Below are 9,960 nucleotides of genomic sequence, written 5' to 3'. Positions count from 1 at the left end.
TGTGAGTGAAAAATGCTCCTCCGATCAACCAGCACTCCCAGGTCCCTGCAGTCCTGTAGAGTTAAGCCTGTGGGCAGAGGCTACCAAGGCGGGAGAAGCCCCAGAGGGGTAAGCTTCCTGCACTGGCAGGAAAAGACTGGGGCCACAAGGGGTGCTGAGGGAGGCAAAGGCCGCAGGGCTCGCCTCCTGTACCAGCTGGAAAGGGTTGGGGTAGGCTTAGAAACTGGTGCTAGGGTTCCCGCAGTGCACTGCACTGGTGAAAGCCAGCTGGAGCATACAAACAGTACTGGTGGGGACCGCAGAGCCACGACCTCGGCTCCTTGCAGGCAGGGAGCAGCGCAGGCTCCTTAGTGTCGTGTTCCGAGCTGGATCAGAGGGCGGTGAGTCTGCCCTCCACCCTGGGAGGAACGCGCCAGAACAGGCTCAGTACTCAGCCACAGGCTGCTGGAAACCGCGCAGCACACCGGGGAAGGCAAAGCTGCTCCAGCGGGGCCACAAAGCCCTTTTGCTCGCATTCCTAACTGGCAGGAGCACCCACTGTTATGCCCAGGGATGTCAACGCTGGAAGGAACGCCCTGAGTCAGGTGGCTTTAGCGCTCCCCGGGCTGCGGGCACTGGACTCTGCGGTGGTGCAAGTCAGCCTGCAGTAGCTCCTGCGTAAATGCAGCATCAGGGACAGAAGCGGTTTGGGCTCCGGGTGAAGGCCCTTGCTGGTGGGAAGTGAAGCGGGAGCTAGGCTGACGGAAGGTGGGGGGGGGGGGGGTTTGGGGGTCAGGCATACGAGGTGGCAGTGGAGAGGTCCCCTGCACCAATGGGGGTGGATGGTCCCCCGTGGGGGTTGCCCAGGCAGCCACTAGTAGCCTGTAGACCAATTACCCAGGCCTTGGTTGAATGGAGTGAGGGATGCGGCCCAAGGGCAGATCCGTGCCATCTGGGGAGAGGGGAACCACGGGAAAGGGAAGATTCTCTCCAGGTGGGGTCCCTCGAGTGGGCAGTTGCTGTAGGGGGTCCCACCACCACTGTGCCTGTTTCGGCAGAGCAGTCAAGCAACTCGGAGCACGGGGTCCCGGTCTGGGGATGGAGTGAGACTATAGCTAGACGGAGCTGCGGTGGCGGGAGCTTAATGACACGATATGTCCCACAAATCGGATCCTGGATTACCGAGGCCCTGGCTCAGGACAAATGTGTGGGGTGGGGTGCTGTCCCGGTGGATATTTCACTCATCAGACTCCTTCCACTCGGCTACCTGGACAGTAAACCCGCCTTGTTTGAAAGTACTCTCAGAGTATGCTGGTCTCCTGATCCGCCATCTTCCCAGAAGTCCTTGGTTAAATTTTCAATACATATATAGTTTTAATTATTCTATTGTGAGTCTTACAGATATCATAACATTCCATAGTTCTATCACATGAAACACTATTAAACAATTGCTACCACAATGTTTCCAAACATTTTCTTTATTTTAGAACTCCTTGATATCAGCTCCCCTTTATTCCCTCTCTTCAATCTCTTTATTGTGGAAAACAGAAACTTCATAAAAGTGTAAGCAGCCTCTTCTCTATACTTCTTACCAGCAGGGCTTAGAAGACAAGGGCTAATGCTAGAGGAAATTGTCCAGAGTCCAGAGGATATAGATAAAGGTGATAACACACAATCCTCCAGGTACAAAGAGTTTTCTCTACACTGCTTTCCGTTACATGAAAGTATAAAGCTGTCTCCTAAAGACATCCAACTTTTGCTACTCATCTAAAAGATGCCTAGCTTTAAGAGCAATAAGGTTCTCTTTGTTGCTATCAAGGAGTCAACTATTCCTTTGTCTCTTACATGCCTTCTGGATGGGTCCTAAGAGACAGTTGTGTAACTGAGGGGCAGAAATAAAAAGGGAGAGAAAAGTATTTCTGCGGTCACCTCATCCATGATGTCAGGTCTGAGCTGGATAGAGAGAATATATACACTCACCGATTTATATTAACTCCAGGCATGCAAACCCATCCCCACCCCACAACACACACACACACACACACACACACACACACACACACACAGAGACACCTACCTACATAATGAGGTGGGAAGTTTCTTTACGCTGGAGGTCCCTTAGTTCATTGGTTGAGTAACTTAACACCAGTGCTGAGGGCAGTTAGAGGGGAGTAACTTGTCCCCTGACTGGGAATATAATATGAGTGTGTATGCTTCTATACATAAAGCTGGTGGCTGTTAGAGATTAGCCATGTGCTCCTATGAGGTATCATTAAGGAATCACTACAATGGGAGGATATTGTGGGGATGATGGGGATGAATTTTCATTAGGACCATATGACTGGGACTCTTCTCTAACATACAAATATGAAGGCCTCCCTCCACCCAGAATCCTGGCCTTGCAGGCTTCTTTAATGCAGACAATAGAGAATTTATCTGCAAATGTTCTCTTCCTGGTCATCAACTTCACAGCCTGATACTTACCATGAAGTGTTTTAAAACATTCAGGCTGTCCCAGATTCACACTTTGCCCATTCTGTTGTGTATTTGGCTGCTAGAGACTTGCATGTCTCACTCCTATATAAACACTGCTAAATGACGTCGATCACTCATCAGCATTACAGATCAGACTGCTATACCCTATTTTTTGCTGTCTGCTTTATCTTCCTTTATGTCACATGCTACTTCTACGGACCCATTTAACTGTGAGGCTGGATCCCACAGTTTATGTCTGCTTTAAGAGTTGGTACAAAACTTTAATAACACTTGTAGTTATTGTTTTTACTTGCAGGCATGTGAAAATTAACCCACCCATGGCAACATTGTAACTCAGGAGAGATCTTGCAATGCACTTGTTTTTGATGATGAGCATGACACCAATCTTCATGAATTTGTCAGTCTCAGCCTTATAAACCACTTAAATCTAAAAATAACTAGTGCTTAAAGTACAATAACATATACAATATCAGTTTTTGAACATATCATTTTGACAACTTGCCATTTTTCTTGATAGTGCTTCATATATTCTGTCTTCCAATTATTAGTACATGTTTGTAGGCAGCTATTTTTTCTCATGCCATGTCACCCAGTGAAGGTCCTCAAAGCATTACTCCATCCACATCATTACTGTTGACTGTACTTTGAGAACTTAGTACTTCTAAAGTGTTATTTAAGTGCCATTAAACCTGAGGAGCTAATGTTCTAGAAGTTAATCACCAGTTCTTCCTCCTAGTCTGTATTTCTGGAATTTCCACTTAGACCTGTGCACCATGTGTGATCCTGATGATATTTTAAATACTGGTGGCAGTGTTTTCGATGTCACAGCAATCTGCACACCCCCACAGGAAAACACTGGAAGATGAGTTTTGTAAGCTAGACTGTAGGCTTTCCATAAGTCTCATATATACCTGTAAAATTGTGTTCTCCGAAGTTGAACATTCTGCATTTTTCACATTTCGTTTGTCTAGTACTTAGTTGTCTTTCAGGAAAGATTGATGGAATGAATACATCTGATCTCAAGCACCTGAAATTAGCAGGCCTTACCACCCTTGTGGGTCTGTGTCTTGCTTGTATTTATATTCTTTTTATATTTTCACGGTCCTATTAAGCAACTACCAAATCTGTGTTCATTCATTATTTTCACACCCAAACTGATTTCTACAATAACTGTGTTTACCATTTGGATTGTTTACGCAATTCTAAAATAAAGAAGTCAGTAGTTTTCAATGAGACGAGAAACTTTTCTTGATATTGAACAGGAACAATTTTATACTGGAATGAAATTCCCTGATTGTGAAAAATCCAGTAGTATGAAGTCACAATGCATTCAGCATCAGGAATCTGACAAAACTGAGAAACCACGCATAGGTGATAAATGTGGGACAATCTTCTTCAAGGAGTCTTTCCTCTGTGAGCACCACTTCAGTCAAATTCTTGATAAGACTTATGAATGCATTCAGGGTGGGCAAGGGTTCGACAAATCATTCAAACTCACTGTACATTATCAAACAGCACATAAAGGACAAAACCCATACACAGGGTTGGAATATGGCAAAGTTTACCACAGTAATACATATTGCGAGGAACATTAGAAAACTCATGTGGTAGGTACCCCCTGTGTATGCAGTGAATGTGGGGAAGGATTTAACAGGAACAGTGATCTCACTGCTCATCAGCAAACTCCTACTGGAGAGAAACCCTATGTATGTCATGATTGTGGCAAAGGTTTCATTCAGATAGCACATCTCAAAATTCATCTACGAAGTCATACTGTAGAAACTCCTTATGTATGCAGTGAGTGTGGCAAAGCTTTCAGTCAGAAGCAATGCCTAACATCACATCAGACATTTCACACAGGAAAGAAACTGCATATCTGTGGTGAGTGTGGAAACACCTTTATTAGGAAGACCAAACTTACTGTTCATCAGCGAACTCATACTGGAAAGAAACCCCATGTGTGTGGTGAATGTGAAAAAACCTTTATCTGGAAGAAGAACCTCACTGATCATCAGTGAACGCCTACTGGAGAAAAACCTAATATATGCGATGAGTGTGGTAAAGCTTTCAGTCAGAAATAATACCTTACAGCACATCAGACATTTCTTTTTTTAAAAAACAATTTATTAGGGGCTCATACAACTCTTCTCACAGTCCATACATATACATACACCAATTGTATAAAGCACATCTGTACATTCTTTGCCCCAATCATTTTCTTTTTTTTCTCTTTTCTTTTTTTACATTTTGTTAGGGACTCATACAACTCTTATCACAATCCATACATATACATACATCAATTGTATAAAGCATATCCATACATTCCCTGCCCCAATCATTCTCAAAACATTTGCTCTCCACTTAAGCCCTTTGTCAGGTCGTCTTTTTTTTTCCCTCACTCCCTGCTCTCCCCTTGCTCATGTGCCCTTGGTAATTTATACATCGTTATTTTGTCATATCTTGCCCTATCCAGAGTCTCCCTTGCCCCCATTCTCTGGCGTCCCTCTCCCAGGGAGGAGGTCACATGTGGATCCTTGTAATCAGTTCCCCCTTTCCAACCCACTCACCCTCCACTCTCTCAGCATCGCCCCTCACACCCTTGGTCCTGAAGGTATCATCCACCCTGGATTCCCTGTGCCTCCAGCCCTCATATGTACCAGTGTACAACCTCTGCCCTATCCAGCCCTGCAAGGTAGAATTCGGATCATGGTAGTTGCGGGGAGGAAGCATCCAGGATCTGGGGGAAAGCTGTGTGCTTCATCGGTACTACCTTGCACCCTAATTAACCCATCTCCTCTCCTAAGCCCCTCTATGAGGGGATCTCCATTGGCCGACACTTGGGCCTTGGGTCTCCACTCTGCAATTCCCCCTTCATTCAATATGGTATATATATATATATATATATATATATATATATATATATATATATATACACACACACACACACACACATATATCTTTTTTTTTGCATGATGCCTTATACCTGCTCCCTTTGGCACCTCGTGATCACACTGGCCGGTGTTCTCCTTCCATGTGGGTTTTTTTTGCTTCTGAGCTAGATGGCTGCTTGTTCACCTTCAAGCCTTTAAGACCCCACACACTATCTCTTTTGATAGCCGGGCACCATCAGCTTTCCTCACCACATTTGTTTATGCACCCATTTGTCTTCAGCGATCCTATCATGGAGGCATGCAGTCAATGATATGGTTTTTTTGTTCTTTGATGCCTGATAACTGATCCCTTCGGGACCACTTGATCACACAGGCTTGTGTGTTCTTCCATGTGGACTTTGTTGCTTCTGGCTAGATGTCCGCTTGTTTATCTTCAAGCCTTTAAGACCCCAGTCACTATCTCTTTTGATAGCCGGGCACCATAAGCTTTCTTCACCACATTTACTTGTTCACCCATTTTGGCTTCAGCAGTTGTGTCGGGAGAGTGAGCATCATAGAGTTCCAATTTAATAAAAGAAAGTATTCATGCATTGAGGGAGTGTTTGAGTAGAAGCCCAAGGTCCTTCCACCACATTAATACTTAACCTATAAATATAGACACATAGATCTATTTCCCCATCCTCCTGTATATATTTGCATGTACATGTCTTTGTCTAGACCCCCATAAATGCCCTTTGACTCCTAGCTCTTTCCTCCATCTCCCTTGACTTTCCTCCTGCCCTACTACCATGCTTCGTCGCCACCTGGGCTAGAGTATACCTCTTCTCTAAGCAACCTTACACTTGATCATTTCCCACCAGGCCTGCCACTCCCCCCTCTCTATGATTTTGGGTCCCATGTTGTTATCTTGTCCTTGTGTTTGTTAACACCACTTCCTTACCCCCCTACCCCGCCACTCCAAGTCCTCCCGGAATTGTCGGTCTCATTGTTTTTCCTCCAGATAGTTCATCCAGCCTGTCCTATTCAGACAGACCTGTGGAGACACTAACATGCATGAAAGCAAGACAGAGGAAAACAAAGCAACAGTATACAACCAGACAACAAGACAACAAAACAACAAAACAACAAAAACAAACCACTGACAAAGAACAAAACAAAACACTTCGCAAGAGAAAAGCTTGTAGTTAGTTCAGGGATCATTTGCTGTCCCTTTGGAGCATTTTCCAGTCCAGTCTGTTGGGGCACCATGCCCTGGCCCCAAAGTCCACTTTCAGCATTCCCTGGGACCTTGCCACTCCATTCCCTTGCTGTTCCGCTGCAGTCCCCTGTGATTTGCCTCGGTGTAGTGGGATCAGATCAGGTGAAATTCCCACACTGTGTCTCCGGTGCTGTCCCCTGTATCGCTCTTAGTCACTGATTGGCATCATTTCTCACAGTGGGGCCAGTCATGTTGTTCGGTCTGTGGACTGCCTGCTCTACTCAGGAACATCATCCTCACGGCCTGGTGGGCCAGGCTGTGCTCCACTCTCTCCTCCTGCCCCTTCATCTGCTCCCGTGTGCTCTGATCAGATATGTCCATCACCCGGAGCAGCAGAGTCAATGTCGTCCTTTGGAATAAATTCTTTTTGGGGGAGGGGCAGGAATCCACTTAATTTATGGTGCTGGGGCCAGCCTCCCAGACCTCTCCACTGGTTCCCTACTCCACGCCGGGATATTGCATTCACACCTTGCAGCACTGGGTTGAAGTCTGCTCCCACTTTTCCTGTGGAGATATAAACAATACCCTCCCCATGGGTGGATTAGTGCCCCATGCACCCACTACCCTTTTCTTCCTTATATTCATCCTTTGTTTTCCTTTACCCCTCTCCTCCACCATTGCATCAGACATTTCACACAGTAAAGAAACCCCATGTATGTGGTGAATGTGGAAAAACCTTTATCAGGAAGACAAACCTTACTGTTCATCAGTGAATTCATACTGGAGAGAAACCCTATGTATGTGATGAATGTGGAAAAGCCCTTGGCAGGAAGAATGTTTTTACTGATCATCAGTGAATTCATACTGGAGAGAAACTGTCTCTGATGAATGTGGAAAAACCTTTGTAAGGAAGAATGTTTTTACTGATCATCAGCAAACTCATACTGGAGAGAAACCCTATGTATGTGGTGAATGTGGAAAAACCTTTTCCTGGAACAGTAACATCACTGTTCATCAGCGAACTCATACTGGAAAGAAACCTCATGTATGTGGCGAATGTGGAAAAGCCTTCATCAGGAAGCATCATTTCGCTGTTCATCAGTGAATTCATGCTGTAGAAAAACACCTTATGTATGCTGTGAGTGTGGTAAAGCTTTTAGCCGAAAGCACTCCCTTACATCACATTATATAATTCACACAGGAAAGAAACTGTTTGCATGTAGTAAATGTGGAATATCTTATATTTCGAATTCAAGTGTCATTCAACACGAGAAAATTGTTAGCAAGAAAACCTTTCAATGAGGTTAATGTAACAAAGCTTTCAAAATAAAGGTACTAGGGTGTGGTCTGGGCTGATTGCAGGGCCAGATAATGGTAACTTACCATGTGGCTTTCCATACTCAGAACTGCTGTCACTTTTCTGACATGGTCCACAGGGGTGGACAGAGGGACTTCCAGTCTTCCATATGGTGCATAGTTCCCTTCTTGCTCTTCAAGCTTTCAATTCCCCAAAGAACTGGACCTTGTGTTTCTGGAACATAGCTATGCCAAGCAATAGGGAGCCCACCCAGATGCTAGTAGTCCCTACCCCACCTCCATTCTCTTTGTTACCCGCCCCCCCCACATTCACCCCACTGAAGACAGCACAAAAGTACCATAAAATACGAGTGAAGATATTAGAAGACATATGGAAACAATTAGTCCAGAGGAAGAATGGACCACAGTCATCCTCAGCTTCCATGTATCTGAGACCAGAAGAATTATATCGTGCCCAGCTACCACTGCTAATTTACTCTGAAAGGTATCACAAAAGAAAGTCCAGAGTGAAGTGGGAGAACAAAGTGGAACAAAATCCAAAATCATAAAATAGACCAGGCTTCACATGAGAAAAAAGAGCATTCGCTGAAAAAGCAGTTGATTCTAAGACGTGTTTACTTGTGTATAAAATGATCCACTCTGGAGTATTGGAGACAATCACTGGCTGTATTAGTACAAGAAAATAATCTCTTGTCTTTCATGCATATGCAGGGAGCATGGAGAATGAAAAGGATAGTAAAGTTGTACCAACCCAATGTGCTATGAAGGTATTTAAAACAACCCTTATTGAGTTCCAGAATCATGAACATATATTAAAGATGATTAAAGGTATAAAGACTGCTTCAGTAAACAAAATCCACCTAAGATCATCCACATGAGCGCAGAAAAAAAAATGCACTGTTTCTCAAGAATGCAGAGCGTTGGAATTCCTTGTCCAACAGTTGTCATGCTCAAGAAACACATTTCAGTTATGTCTTTTATGGCCACAATGTTCCCACTCCTAAATTAAAAGAAGTAAAGCTCAGTAGTGAATTGAAAGATGCCCAGTATCAAAGTCTTGATATGATGCAGCGGTTACATAATGAATGTCCACTGATCCATCCTGACATCAGTGAGTATAACAAGCTGTGGCATGCTGGAAAGATCTGGTTGAGTGATGTCAGCCAGTCTGTAGAACCAACGTCATGGCCTGGAATTCCTCTTCCGGAACTGTAAGAATGTCTCCCAGACTTTCCAGAAAGGAGGAGTTATGGAGCTCTCAATGAATGAGAACTCCTTAATGCTGTTGCAGGCTTAAACATCTCAGCAGATAATGAAGCTGATTTCTCAGCTGACATAGAAGCTTTGGAGAAAATGAATGAAGATCATGTTCAGAAGAATGGAAGGAAAGCTGCTTCATTTGTGAAGGATGACAGAGGTCTACCAGAACTACATCATGAATCACACCCATGACCGCTGACTTTCAATATTAACAGTGACCGTGACCATAATTCTAGTGGAAAAATTATTCTCTATAGTACTATGAAAAATGCAAATTTTGTTTCACAAAAGCTGATGGAAACAGGCATAACCTTTCATTGGGGCATCATGAAATGGAATTGAATGGAACGTCTTCCACATTATGACACCCAAGAAGAGACATAAGTTTGTGGAGAAGATAAATGCATAAGAACTAAAGTATCATGGCCCAAAAGCGTCTTTAAATTTTCAAAATTTTTGCATGTAGTTAATATGGTTAAAACTGTAATTCATAGCCATCATGTAAAAGGATTATTTGAAAGCATGGGCTGTAAGATTTAAACCATGTTTGGCACATTCCATGTTCAGTTTACATTTTATTCAAACTAGTTATTAATTTTCAAGGGAAATATGGCAAATGAGAAATAGTAGACAATTCAATGGGGAAAAGTACCTTTAAAGCAGCTCAGGTACCAAACTAACCAGCTGATTTAAGTGATCTGATCTTTTAATAATCTCTAGTACTGCAACTGGAAGGGCCTCTCTGCATGAAAAGCAAGCTCTCTACTTTCATTAGTTTGCTAGGGTGAGGTTTATGTAAAACTAAAACATGGTGAATCC

At 43.8% G+C, this 9,960-nt stretch overlaps 1 pseudogene; it reads left to right on the top strand.

The window, feature by feature from the left end:
• The first annotated feature begins 542 nt into the window (after positions 1–542).
• LOC142427512 (serine/threonine-protein kinase RIO3 pseudogene) lies at positions 543–9,333 on the top strand (annotated as a pseudogene).
• The last annotated feature ends 627 nt before the right edge of the window (positions 9,334–9,960 follow it).

Source organism: Tenrec ecaudatus, chromosome 15 (assembly GCF_050624435.1).
Source record: "Tenrec ecaudatus isolate mTenEca1 chromosome 15, mTenEca1.hap1, whole genome shotgun sequence".
Classification (NCBI taxonomy): domain Eukaryota; kingdom Metazoa; phylum Chordata; class Mammalia; order Afrosoricida; family Tenrecidae; genus Tenrec; species Tenrec ecaudatus.
The sequence above is the reverse complement of the archived record's forward strand: the minus strand, read 5'-3'. Positions and strand labels throughout refer to the sequence as shown.